The 15021-nt window shown below is 40.7% G+C and overlaps 1 protein-coding gene across 24 annotated transcripts in view; it reads left to right on the forward strand.

The window, feature by feature from the left end:
- The window catches only part of DTNA (dystrobrevin alpha), a 185145-nt gene that overhangs the window by 86379 nt on the left and 83745 nt on the right, over positions 1–15021 (forward strand). For 2 of the 24 annotated variants that reach the window (XM_079982639.1, XM_079982640.1), the window contains exon 2: positions 9654–9701. The exons of the other annotated variants lie outside the window; for them this stretch is intronic. The gene's annotated coding sequence lies outside the window, so the exon portion shown is untranslated. The remainder of the gene's footprint in view (positions 1–9653; positions 9702–15021) is intronic. 24 annotated transcript variants of the gene reach the window in all.

Genomic DNA, 15021 nt, shown 5'->3' on the forward strand with positions numbered 1-15021 from the left:
AGGCCAAGGAATCTTGCACTGCTCTTTCAAGGTTACTAATTTTGAGTGCTATTCCCCTCCCAGTTCAGCCCAATAAGACAATGCCAATAATATTTGGTAGGTGCCCTCTGGAAAAGCTTGGTGGGGTACAGGGGGCTGCAGAATGAGGAAAGGAAAGGAAAAATCAGTTGTGTTGAGCTGTCTTCCACTTGTACAACCTTGGATAAAACCTATTATCTTTGCAAATGTCGACTTCAAAGCGTGTGTTTGCTGAGATGACTCCTGCTTTCTCCCTTACCCACTTTGCCAAAAACTTCTCTACGTCATCAAAGTTTTCCCCTAGAAATGTCTACTGTGAGAGATCAAAGCAACTAAAAAAAGAGCATCAATTATTCATATGCTGTTTTTATATTGACTGAGCCATGCTCATAGAAAACTATTTCTGGAGTAATTGTAAAAAATACAATAAAAAAGACAACATGCTGTCAATTTATGGAGACAAAATTATATATTTTGCCCGAGTATGTTCAAAGTGTGATGGTGTGCGACGCCATAGTTGCTAGTTACCTAGGAAATGGGTTAACGTCTAATATTTTGAAAGTGGGATTGGGGGGGGGGAAATAACTTTGGTGTATTACTTTACTCTGGGATATCTTCCTTCCTTAGCATTTCAAAGGGAAGATCAATTTAGAAAATGAAACTGATGATTAAGATATTCTGTTCCCAAATTAGAAGGATTGCTATCACTATGACAGATGCTCAGAACTTGTCCCTGCTTTGTTTTCGAGACGCATTTGCATTATGTTAAAGGGAGAGAAACAGTAACATTTACAATGCAATCCTAACCATATCTAGTTCAAAGTAAATCTTGCTGAATTTTGTGGACTTCGTTCCCAGGAGGGTCATGGGGTTAGGATTGCAGCCTTAGTGGTGGAGGACAAAATTGCATGTGGCTCATTCAAATAGAGAAGGTAGTGGACACTTATAGCTCGAATATATAGCAGACACATTGCCACGTTAATTTGTGTTATACTCAGTAGCATCTGAAATGGATGCACACTAACTTTCTACCATGTGTACATAATCCGGAGTACCTGAGCTAATTAAAAAGCATAGGCTCTTCAAAAATTACAGGGTACATTCCAGACGAAAGCCAGATTTGCAATGAGTGAAGACTTATGGGCCAGTGCTTAGGGCTGCTTATATAACCATCCATACAGTAGGCTTTGTTCCATTGATTTCTACTGCCTCCAGGTAATGGGTAAGACGTAAAGCTTTTCAGGTGTTCTCTTCCCCTCCCCAATGTAATATACCATTGCATGAGGGAAGGGCAACACTGCGCTCCCCACAATACATTGGAACGTCATCACCATCCCCACATGTGATGGGTGAAACACAGAACCTTGGAGTATCAGGATTCTAAATCAGGCAGGGAGTGTATACGAGTAGAAAAGGCTGATTATTACGACATTCAGCCCCCAACACACAGAAGATTTAGGGAGTGGTGATTGGAACATGCCATAGTTGGAACACTCCACCCTCCATTCTTCCACTGTAATCCCCCACCCCTTTTTCTTAATTTGCAATGACCATAATTTTGTAAATGTGTTTGGGTTGCATTGGAGCAAACCAGGATTGCCTCAAAACTATGGCTTGCTAAACAGCTTCAAACTAAGGCTTCAGTCATGATTAGGAGGGAAATCCTGATTGTCCCAGCTCCAGCTGAAGCTTGAAGCTTGAAACTGAAGCTGAGGCTCCAATACTTTGGCCACCTCATGAGAAGAGAAGACTCCCTGGAAAAGACCCTGATGTTGGGAAATATGGAGGGCACAAGGAGAAGGGGACCACAGAGGACGAGATAGTTGGACAGTGTTATCACAAATGATAAAAGGGAAGGTTTTGCAAGAGGGGAGGAAGGGCAATACAAATGAGCCTGCAGCATGTTCCCAATCTCTAAAATATGATTTGAAGACTGGGAAATGGGACTTTGAAATTTTGCCATTATGGAAAAGAAAGGCAAAATCTTAGTCATACAACAAAAAAAGACCAGGAAGGTAGTTCTAAAACAGAAGCAAAATTTACATACAGTGGTACCTCAGGTTACATTCGCCTCAGGTTACATACGCTTCAGGTTACAGACTCCGCTAACCCAAAAAATAGTACCTCGGGTTAAGAACTTTGCTTCAGGATGAAAACAGAAACCGGGCTCCAGCAGTGCAGCAGCAGCAGGAAGCCCCATTAGCTAAAGTGGTGCTTCAGGTTAAGAATAGACCTCCGGAACGAATTAAGTATGTAACCAGAGGTACCACTGTACTTGGAATCAAATATAGCATGTCTTGCCTGTGAAGAATACCATGGTTAACAGTCCTTGGAAATGTTGTATCCACTAGCTGAACTATTAGCTTTCACTGATATAAGAGTTCTCATACCAAGAAGCAATCATCTGAGGCTATCTCCTGAAGAATATATTTCCCCAGGGCCTCAGCCTTTTAATTATAACCTTAAATTGATTTCTTTTTAAAGAGTTTTCAACTGGTTTCAAGCATGGATTGGTAGGTGGAGGAACACTTTCCTTGAGTCTAGAACTTTAGTCTTAGAATGGCTCCTCTCGGTCAGCTGTAAGCAGAGTTTATCAAACTTTGTTCAGTCTGAAGTTCCAACTCATCATCTGATGAAGTAGGTTTTCACCTGTGAAAACTTATACCATTTTACATTTAAAAGCTTCTAAAAAGTAGGTCTTTTGGTTGTTTTAAGCTTCTGTATGTTTTACATCTGTTGCTTGTCACCTAGTGACTTGCTGGTATTAGGTGACTAATAAATTTTAAAAATTACCAATCAACCTAGGAATGGTAAAATTCTTGTGCTGTTGCAAAACTCCTTGATTGCAGGAGTGAGTGGGTTTGAAAAATCTACCTTTAGTTTAAGCAATTTCATCAAATGCAAACCCACAATTGACTGCTGATAGCAGTAGATTTTCCCCACTTTCATTTTTGTTAACTCAAGGATTTGTTTGCTACATTAATATAGCCATCGGTCCCAATTCAAAGAGATAATATACTCCATATCAAGTTTTTTTTCTTTCCATTTTGTACATTTATTAATACTGTTTGTCTTCAGAATTCAGCAGAGCTAAGAGACAGATAACATTTATTGGAATGAGTAACCCAAATGACTACATCAAGGCCATTCAGTTAATTTCCTCTCTTTGTAAAACAGCCTGTAATTTCCAATCCTGAGTTATCAGACGTGACTAAAGATATATAAAAATGAGCTGACATAATGATGCATGAATTCTCCCCAGAGTGATTGCACCACAGCTGTTGTAGGAGGATGAACGGAGATTTTGGAAAACATTTCTGCTGAAAATCTACAAGACTATTGCATGAGGTTTTTCAAAACTTGACCATTGACGGAAAATTCCAGTAATGATTTTGGTCTTCTTATAAAGGTTAGGTTCATTCATTTCAGTGGGTCTTCTCTGAGTACCACCCAGTGACACTAGATAAAATTAATAGGTGTAGTCTGGGTGACATTCTTCCCTTGCTGATAATACTCCTAGGGAAAGTTCTCTTAAGTACTGCTCTTTAGATATGGCACATGAGATAATAACAAAACACATTGTTCCTATATATAAGCATGCTGTCTTAATTTCAGGGTTACTTTAATCCAAGCAGGTATGTTTGTAGTATCAGACAAAAAACAAGCAATACACTGTTGAAATGAGCATGCATTTTGGCATCTGTGTAATATTACACACATACAAACCTACAACAGCACTGCAGCCTGATTTTTTAGGACAGAGAGGAAAGGAACAGTGTCAGAAAAGGTACTTCTGTTAATTAACTGCAAGAGCCTGGGCTGCAACTCTGGATATTTGCATTGGACATGTCTCATTTTGCATTGACAGTCTCAAAATGTATTCTTCCTTAAGTGTCATTCTGACAGTTAAGAAACAAGAACTTCCATGCCAGTTGCACTGTAAGAGGTTCTGCATGTGGGTGCTTTAAATATGGTCATGTGCAAGACAGTATCTTTCTGCTGTGTTATTGGAGAACTGTACACAAAAAGGAGGGAGTTCCTTTGACCAGCAAAAAAAGAGAGGGATTTTGCAAGAGCAAGCTATTTAGGTATATTCCTCATGATTTCTGAGGCTTCAGATATCAAGTTCCATTTCCTGTCTAAAAGTCGGTTGGGAGTTCCCACTGAGGCAGAGGATCACACTTTGCTTCAGCTGATCAGTCTATATTGTAGGCAGGGTGGATTTATTTTAATTGGCTAAGGGACTGATCCTCTCCCCCCATCCCACTTCCCTGGAATATTCCTTGTCTTGCCTGGGATTTAGGCCATGAGAATATCTTCTTGCAAATTACATGTGTTTTGAGTTGAGGGTTATGTTAAAACTTTCAGGAAACCTAAAAGCTCTATAGTGGAGACTTTGGACTCAGCTACATTGGTAAAGAAAAAGTGCTTTATGTGTGTTATAACACTGTGGCACCAGGTGGAGCTGTGGAGTCCTGTCTTTTGCCAACGTGATTTCCCTCTATGAGGTTTAAAATGTGCTTTCCTGAAACACTTTTTTGATGTGTCTAGATCCAGCCTTTTATGCAAGAAGAAGGGTAGGAAGTAGCATGTAAGGAAAAAAGGACTGCCTTGTCACCAGAATGGCATATTTCAAGCTTCTCAGTGAGAATTGGGGGGGGGGGGCAGTCTTCTTAAAAGCTGACAATTAAATTGAGCTGTGTAAACATCTCCTCCTGTCAAAGGAAACTGCATGCACCTAGAATCAAGACCATACAAATGGTTGGTGTCAGGATCTCCCATTCTTGTCCACGTTCCTCTTCAAATTTCCTGTGATTTGCATACGGGAGGTAGAATACTCCCAGTGATGTGCTCCACTGCAGTAGAAATGTTTCCCTGCAGCTGTTTCTCTGACAACATCACGTTGATGCTACAGAAAGTGAAGGGGAAAAGGAAAGAAGTGCCCTGTGCTCAGCTGCAGCTTACAACGGCAGAATTAATTTTCCCCCTAGGACGTTGAGATCGCTTCTGCCAGAATCTGGAGGTTTTGGAGGCCACAGCAATTTTTGACAACTGTCTCCATCAGCGGAGAGAATGCAAAATGTGGGTGACTAAAGATAGTAGATGCTACGCTGATGATTTCTCCAGTTACCATTTCTTATTCCCATATATAATAATGTTCAGAGCAGTCAGATGCATTTCAAAGCTTTTCTACATGGTCCAGGAAGTGATCCCTATTTGTACAATGCTGCTCAAACATTTCCAGCTTGGAAATCTAATCAACACCTCTGATTATAATTATTTATTTTATTATTGCATTTATATCCCACGTATCCACCAATGAAGTCACAACAACCCCATGAGGTAGATTAGGCTGAGAATTGGCGACTGGTCCAAAGACACACAGTGCGGTTCATGGCCAAGTGGGGATTTGAACTCTGGCCTCTTAGGTCCTAGTCCGAGACACTGAACACTACACCACACAGGGTGTGCCCGTTTCCTGCAAAACTTCACAGGCAGTGCTGCTTACTTCTTTCCATGAGTATAGTTGTGTAATATTACTCTTTTGTGTTTATATTGCTTATAATGGTTTTGTATCTAGTGTACACCATCTTGGTGCTCTTTGTGGAAAAAAGTAACTGGTTTTCTAAATAAATAACTAGTAAATCTGACCAAGAAAACTACTACCTGATGTTTGTTCAGATGGCTGCCTTTTTCTAGACTTCTTCCAGTGATGTTGCTCACTGCTGAGACTGCTGCATATCTTCTTGCTGGTATCTTTCAGAGGTGTGTTGAACAGTTTGTTCGCAGCACCTGTGAACTGCAAGTTCACTACCTCTTTGGTCAGTTTTAGTTTGCAGCCTGCGGGGCACATTGAGCAATGAAAGAAGTGATCAGGGCATGGTGTCTAGAGCCCAGCTGAGTTCACCATTTTGCTCCTTTGTTCTTTACCTACAAAGCAAATTGTGAAGTGAAAGACATCAGAAAGCAGTATGATTTGTCACAACACAACTAGGTGTGGCTGGAAGAATAAAGCAGTTGAAAGGGGCAACATGAGAGAGAAACAGAAAGTACAGAAAAGAGGGGGAAAGATCAAGGAAGGAGGGGAGGGGAGAAGATGCTTGGAATGAGAGACATGTATGTGTTCAATGGCCATTAAAACAGCTTCAGATAACTGTGAGGTTTCCAGACAGATTCTCAGATGGTGTAAAATAATGTGACAATATTGGGGCTATATAAGCTCATGTCAGCTTTGGATTTGTTTTAGAAATACCTACTTTATCATCCCGAGAGAGCAGGATTTATAGGAATACATATTCCCCTTAATCTTTTCTAGCCTGTTGCCAACAATACTGAGCAAGAAAGGAAGGCTTTAGATGTGCATTTAATCAGTAGTGAGCTGTAGGTTGGTGGCAGCACTCACCTGACCTCCCAACAGCTGAGTCACTATTGCTTATCAGGAGGGGGAGGGGGAGGGGAAGGGGGAGGGGAAGTCATTGGTGCAGATTCAAAGGCAGAGTCAATCCTTCTGTTATACTGGTGCATTATCACTGCACCAACTGCCTCCTCCCCTCTTCTTCCCAGATAGCAGAAGCAGCTCAGCTTGTCAGAAGGTCACATGAGGGCTGCTGCCCCACCACTCTGTTACTGCATTCAGTTCCACCATATTTCTATATGCACGGTAGTCTGCATCACAGTAACATAGGGAGAACCCATCTGGGTTAGACCAAAGATCCATTGAGTCTAGCATTGTGTTCTCACTGTGACCAACCAGATGCCTATGGGAAGCCCACAAGCAGGACATGAGTACAAGAACACTCTCCCAATTTGCATTTCCCAGCAACTGATACTGCCTCAAGTATTGGAGGCAATGCACAGACGCCAGCGATTGGTCTAATAATCCCCTTTTAAAACAGTCCAGAGGTATGCCTTTTCCAACTTCCAAGTAACACATTGAAAAGTATTATGCCACTGAAGAGAGAGACCTGTGTGGTTGTCATTGCTACTGCATTTTGCGGGCCATTGTTATAAATTGTGTTTTCTCTCACACACACAAACAAGTATATGCTTGAACACTACCTGGGAAGTTACCATTGCATGTGTTCCCACAATGTGACTGTTTTGCTACACTAGAGAAATGTATACTTCACATGGGGGGGGGGGATTAATTTTGAGTTTCTTTTCACAGACGTCTGCAATTACCGGTAGCATTCTCCATTTGCTTTCTTGGCCCAGCCAAATTCTGGCGGTTGTGCTGGGGGGAGTGAGCTCATCTGACTAGCAGGAGCAGGAAGCAGGTGTTCCAATGAAGGACGCATACTTTTGATTGGAGGGAAGAAGTAATCGGTAGGGTTTGTTTCCTCAGTTCAAAGCATTATTTTATGGGTAAAAGCCACCCCAATGACTACGTAGCATGACTGCCACAGTGTGTTTTCAAAAAGGGCCAAGAAAACAATGGGAATGATTATGTGAAGACACAGCATTATTTCCAGGAGCATTGTATGAAAAAAAATATGACTGCCCCCTTTCCCTCATACAACGCTCCTGAAAAGAATCTCCTCACACTAATAAATTTTGGGTTATTAGAAATGTTCTTTTTCAACTGCACTTTGTACTGCCTACCATACCGATAATTTTTCTGAGTGACCTTAGCAGGTGAGGGTATCGGAGAAGAATAGGGTCAGTCTCTAGTAGTGTGTTCTGGTTTCAGCTGTGTATTAGCACTGTTATTGAGCTTTATATGCTATATATTGCCTTCGTGTCCTTGTATAAATAAATTTTATGTTTAATGATGCTGTACATCATTCTGCCCTTTGTGTTATTGTAAAATAATGATGAATAATGAATAATGTTGAATAATGAATAACAATTAATTAGAGTAAAAGTAATAAACTGAGTTCATTTTGGGGGGAAATTTAGGAACGTAACAAAAAAAACACACAAAAACCTCCAGTTAGTTTAATTTAGGTTTCCATCATTCTAATTTCTTTTTCTTTATTAATAAGTACTATCGCATTGAAGATGCAAAGTTTTTACCAGCCTTATCTACCAGAGCTATATATAGGTCACTGCTAAATTCCAGTTTAGTGGAGCAAGCTTTGCTCAAGGCCACCTCAGAGCAGAGAACCTAAAACTCCCTAATCTAGGGGCCAATAATTTTGTGGGAAGCATGCAATTAGATTTGCCAATTTAGTTTTCTTTTCCTAAAACTAGCTGCAAGGGGGGTGGTGATTTGAATTGGGCCCATCGTAGGTGTATGAGCGGGTTAACCCTTTCTTCCAGCCACAGTTCCTAAGTGCCAATATCTTCCCCCACCCCTGAGCTACTGTTAAGACTCTGAGAGGAAAATGGCCCCCTCATACTACCCTGAGGAACACACATATGAGGAGAAAACACAGGCTGCTTCACTTGAAGAGAATACCCTCAGCACCTCTCCCTAGACCCTCCTGGCCTGAGGCATACCTCTCCTGACTTCCTCAAATTTAGAGGATGAGCCCTCAATAATACTTTCATTCCATCCACAGTTTAGAAATTTTGAGCCAACTGCAGTATTGACCTTGCCATCCTCCATAAATTCTCATATGACCTCAGCTCTTGGCTAAGATAGAAACTTCCAAAGCACAGCCAGCTGGGCCTACTGGAGACCTTTGTCTGCACCTAGCTTAACTTGCTTCACTTTTTACTGCTTATGCTTCCTCTATGAGCCCCAAGCTGCATCAGAGCAGGTTAATATGGAGGTAAGGGGCCTGACTACTGACCTATCAGACCACTTCATCCACCTCTTGGATCCTTATTTGTCTACTCCAGAACTTAACCACCAGCCTGTTTTGACCTCTTTGCATCCTGGCAGTGTCATGTATGTTTTCCACTCCACTGCTAATAGCAATGTGAGGTGACTTGCTTTGGAAAATCAGCTTGAAGGGAAAGGGTTACTCAGACCTGTACTGAAAGCCCAATCCAAATTCCCCACTGCACTGCTGAGCAGAAGAAAAATAGCTCAGGAAATCAAAGTACACAATGTGTAGTTTGGCCCAAAGAAAGGAAGGGAGCCTATGGTCCTCCAGATATTGTTGGACCTTCAGTCCCCATCCATTCCAATCACTGTAAAAGCCACCCCAAGTGACTACATAGTATGACTGCCACTTTGTGTTTTCAAAATGGGCCAAGAAAACAATGGGAATGATTATGTGAAGACACAGCATTATTTCCAGGAGCATTGTATGAAGAAATGTGGATGATGGGAAGAGCAGTCCAGCAATATCTGCAGGTCAAACTGGGTGCCCTAATGCATAGTAGTTTTCACACAAACTTTTTGAGGAGGTCATAGTAGTTCTGTGGCACTCAAATTTTGGTTTCTTTCAGGCAAGTGACTCTTAACCTAGAAGGGACAGAGTGTGCAAACTGAGCATTGTGTCACACTGCTCTTGACCTCCTTGAGAGTTCCAGTGAGCATAGATTATGGGAGGCCTCCTATAGACCTCACATGTGCCTTCTTGGGTTCTATGAGGGATATAAATGTAAGAAAATAAATAAATGATGTCAAATATGTTCTTGGTTAATTATTTTTGCATATTCCCTGTAATATGTTTCCAGCTCTGTATTAATCATGGACAGCAAATTAAATGTCTGATCTATAGTGATGTATTTTTTATCAGCTAGATACCGAACAAGCTGGATTTTCTCTGGGGCGAAAAACAGCATAGGTTTGTATCAAAGTTGGCTTTATAATGAAGGAGTTTATATTAACCCGCAGTAGTAGAATATGTTGAGAAGATAAACCAGTATCATGTGATGAGCATAAAGAAGAGTTATTCAGTTAATTTAATGGAATATTCTAGGACAGGAGTGGCTCGCTGTATGAGGCAGAGCTGCAGCATAGCTCCCCCCCCCCCAGCAGCAGCAGCAGCAACAGTTCTTACTGATGTACCTGTACAACCCTGAGTCTGATGAAGCCCCATGCCTTCTGGTAAATGTCAGCAATTGTGCTTCTGAGAGGCTATTGCTATGGCTTTGCCCCACTGGGTCAGCCACTCCTGTTCTCAGATGAAATGTTTAAAGTACAACTTAGCTCAACAAACACATAGGTAAGTGAGAAGAAGAAAGAGATTTAAAAATTGCATTAATTTAGCACTTTGTTTCTCTGCTTTGAACTTGTGTTCCAATAGAATTCTGTGCACAACATTCGTTTTTATTAATATCAAATTATGCATCAGTAGCCACATACTAATTTTGGCTTCTATTCATCACTCAATTTTTAAAAAACCACCTTTCTTCACAAGAAGTAGAAACTTGATGGTTAGATTTTCTTTCAATACACAGTGCTCGTTCATAAGTTAAACTTTTTAACTTTCTGAAACTATATGCCCTCCCTTTAAAAAAATGGGTTTCCTAAGTGGTCAACATGATAGTACTGTGAGCTCTGTTGGTACAGTCACTGCAAGAATCCATATATCACCATCAAACCTCTTTGCACTTGAAGAACAAGATGAAATTTGGAGGCCCTTTGCAGGAAGTTGGGGGCATGAGAAGGGCCGGTGGGAGGCTGGAAGCAGCTTTTGCCATCCATGATCTAAGCCACTGCCATCTTCATCAAGGACCCTGTTCCCCAATACAAGGTAGGAATTGTGTCAGTGGAGTGGATGAAACGTTCCAAGATTGGGAAATGAACTTGCACTCTGCTTCAATATAAGCCAGGGCTTCCAGTCTGAGCTGTTGTAGTAGCCCACCAACCTTCTGGCTCAAGCAGGTTTTCACAGAATTGTGGGAAGGGACCCAAAGGATCATCTAGTCTAGCTCCCTGCAAAGCAAGGATCACAACTATAGAATCATTGACATGTGTGTTTTCCATTAACATTGGAGCTACGATCTGTAGCTCTGTCTACAGTGTTAAAGAGCAGTCTTAGAACTAATCACTATGGAGAAAAAATAATTTTTTGGTGGCTTCACCTCATTAATCTCTTCAGTGAGAGCTCTGTGAATGGAGTTTTTTAATTGCTCATTTTATTTGTTATTTAGTTGTCATGTTCGTTTGTCAGTCGCCTCCTGCAAATCTCTAGGCAACTGTCTCTAGGCAATGCACTACACGAGTATTAGACAAACATCAAAACACATCAAAACACAAAAACCACAGTTCACACTAACAATCTAGCCTACCATAGAAATAAATATCATCCCCAGGAAAAAAAATCAATTCAGCAATTAGAAAGAGCTAAAACACCCACACATAAGCTGAATCCATCTAATTGATGTTTGTGTGGCAGAGACTAATATTAAATACAATTTAGCGAACATTAAAATATGGTAGAAGGATGCTAAAAGGCCTCAGAGAATAGAAACGTCACTGCCTGGCCCCTAAAAGGCATTAAAGTGGGTGCCTGGTGGAGGGCCGTGAAAATTTGTGTCCTGGGCTTTTTAAACTTGTCTACCCATACACTATCTGAAATCAAAGGGGCACATTGGTTGCCAGATGTGAAGTATATTGGCATTGTTTTCAGCTCTTCTGCCCACTAGTCAGTTATTTGAAGAACTGTTTCAGGCAGTTTTGTATTTTGAGAAGCAATGAGAAAACATTTTAATCTAATCATTGTCTCCCCCATTATTATTATACAAATATCATATGTTTGGGCCAGAATTGCACCTTTACTTATCCTGCTGGTTATGATGGAAACTGTCAGCAGAGAAACAAGAAGTAGTGCCCCAGTCGAAACAATGTAATGATAATATTCTAATATACCACATTCCAGACTCAGAACCACCAAATTATTACAAGGCCAGCAATTCTACCCAACCTAATTCTGTCACTGATCACTTCTTTTAAAGTGAATTTGGTTTTAATCATGCCACCACTAGGCAGTTCAAGAGATCCTATTGACTAAGTAGGAGCTTAATGACATGTGAAATGTTGCAGCCTGCCTTGTAGCCCTGCCTGGCCAAATCAGCAACATGAGAGAAGGCAAAAGTCAACACGCATTGTCTTGAGGAAAAGCCTTTTGTCTTCGTGATACTTCTCTTTCAGAACTTCATACTCCCTCTCCCTGCAGCTTTACTCTGGCTTTCTTTGGTAGATGTCACTTTTCCCCCTGACCTAGTCAAATGAAATGAAAAGAACCCTGAAGGCAAGGGAGATACAGAACCTTGAGCTGCTATCATATATGCTTTTCCTGTTACACAGGACACATTGAGCAAGTACAGCATTTAAAACTGGCCTTCCATGAAAGGGTATGAAATGTTGCTGCCATTATGATCAAATCTGCTTTTTAAAAAACACACCAAAACCCACACTTTCCCATTATCCTGAGAGTTACATTTCTAAATGCACCTCTGTGAACAGTACCCTTGCATTTCTTACTCATATGGTGCAGGGCAGATTGATGTTGACTTGTTTTGAAACACACAGAAAACAGGCAGGGCAAATAGCTATATTTCAAAACATTAATCGTTTGGAAATAAGAGTTACCATATTGCTCATAACAATGTTAGCTTGCTTTCTAATGATGTGCTGAAAACAGAGAACACCAGTGGGACCTGCAAGTAATGGTGAGAATGTATTGCCCCTACACACAGGAGTGTTCTTGCTCAGGTTTGCAGCAAGCTAACTAGACCTGCCTCCAGGATAAAAGTTATAAGGGGCTCATGCAGACCATCTCTTCTGCTTCCTGTCCCTAGTTTTGTGTGTTTGCTGACCAAAGCTCAACACATTGTGGGTTTTGGAGGCCCCTGAACAGTTCTCATAGGGCTGATGGGGTGTCGACTTTTGAAATTGTTCCTTTTTTAATGTGTTGTGCTTCTCCATGCCTCTGGCTTCATCTGAGAAGGCTGGTATCTCCATCTTGTTTCTCAGCTACTACTTCAGTTCCAGTCCTGTTAGCACTCAGCCGAGTTTGTTGTTAGAGGGAATGATTAGCAATATTACCTGTTTGTTGTTGTTTTTCAAAGTTATTTTCATGAACCATTAGAGACCTATAATGAAAGGTAGCACTAGCTCATCTAATGGGCGGTTTCAGTTACTTCTGGAGTATTTCTAGAAGTGTTTGTACAGCTGGCTGTTCGTCAATGTATGTGGATTAGGATTGCCATTTGATATATCCTTCTTGATTTAGAATGGGATTTAGTGACTGCTCCATTTTTATCATGTCATTTCTCTAAGCATAAGGGCAGAGTGAGTGAATGAATGCTGGTGGTTTCCATTCTAGGTGGTCTCATAAGAACACAGCAAGAGTCCTTCTGGATCAGACCAAAGTTCTATGTAGTACAATATCCTTTCTCACAGTGACTAGCCAGATTCCTATGAGAATCCTATACCAAGCAGGGCATGAGCACATCAGCACTTATATTCAGATGCACAGTAGCTCTGGTGTTCGAGGTAGCACACAAAATCATGGCTAGTAACTTTTGACAGTCTCATCCTCCATTAATTTTCCTAACCTCATTTTAAAGGAGGCCATCACTGGCTCTTGTGGTAGCCAATTCCATGGTTTAACTACGTGCTGTGTGAAGTAGTACTTCCTTTTGTCTATCTTGAATATTCCAATATTAAGCTTCATTGGATGACACCCCCCCAGGGTCAAGTATTATTAGAGAGGGAGAGAAACTTATCTCTATCCAATTCCTTCTCACCATGCATACTTTTAGATGCCTTTGTCATTTCCTCACTTTCTCACCTTTTTTCCTAAACTAAAAAGCCCCAAGTGTTGTAACCTTTCCACATACAGGAATTGCTTAAGCGCATTGATCCTGTGCCCCTTTTCTGAACTGTTTCCAGCTCTACTTGATCCAAAGAGAATAGGCCTATTTACCAGTCCCAGTTTCAGATGCAGATCAGAATCAATCAGATCATGTACTTCTCAGAATTTTGCAGTGCAGTTTCAGGTTTAAGACATGTGCACAGAAATGCTTATTTTAAGGAAAATGCATGGAATACATGAAGAATTCATGTAAAAAGCGTATCAAATGTTTAGAATTTCAGTGTGACCTTTTCATGCTTCTGTAAAAGAAAAAATATATACTTAAAAATGGGACATGATAGACCTGTGATTGGGTACATGTGAACTTGACATAAAATAGTTTATAGTGAAATAAAAATAAATGCTGCTTTTATTACCAGCAACACAAGTAGGTCAAAGCATTATTTTCAATCCCATCTTCAAATCTTACAGAATCTCTGGAAGAGTGTGTATAATGGAAAGAACCTGCTGGGATTGTCTCTATATTATTTTGATAGAACAGATAAATCATGAAGATGAAATTTCATTTTTTGTAAGATGTAGATGTTTGAAAAACAAGGCAAAACATGAGGAGTCAGTTACTGAGTTGTTATACTTGGTGTGGATTAACAGCTCTCCTCCCCCCCCCCCCCCCACAAAACCATAGGTAGTTCATCTACATGAGTGCAAACAAATGCTATAAGTGTCTTGCAATTATAAGTAGCCTTAGGAAAGAGCAGGCAGCAATTTTATGATATTGCCAAAGATTAGTGCTGAAATGCTGAAATGTATAGCTGAGAAATACTGCCTGCTGGAGAAATGTTTTATTAGAAGAAATGTAACAAGGGATTCACGATGCAGCTGTAAATCCATTAAGGCAAGTAGGGCTCTGCAATAACCTTTCTCCATTTCAGCTATTAGCTTCAAGGATTGCTGAACTTGGTAACTTTGCAAATGTGGTTTCACCCAACACAGTAACTTAACCTCCTCTTCACCAGCCTGTATTCAGGTCAGAAATAAGGAGACATGACTTCGCTAAAATGAGTACGGCATCATCTATTTTGTATCAGAATTTATTTTATCTGCACCAATCTGCTACTGGAAAGCATAAACATAAAAATGTTACATCCTTGATATCCTTCTGGAGTTTTTTTTCTAGATAAGATAGTTGCAAGAGCTGAAGCCAGCTGCAGTATAATTTTCTGTTCATGTTTTCTTAAGTCAAGTGGGGAACCTTTTTGGCTCTGTGAACCAGATCCTTACCAGAATTGACCTCATGGGTCCACCCAGCTGTCAGTCATGTGACATCATCATAATACCC

The sequence above is a fragment of the Podarcis cretensis genome (assembly GCF_951804945.1).
Source record: "Podarcis cretensis genome assembly, chromosome: 7".
NCBI classification, from domain to species: Eukaryota; Metazoa; Chordata; class Lepidosauria; order Squamata; family Lacertidae; genus Podarcis; species Podarcis cretensis.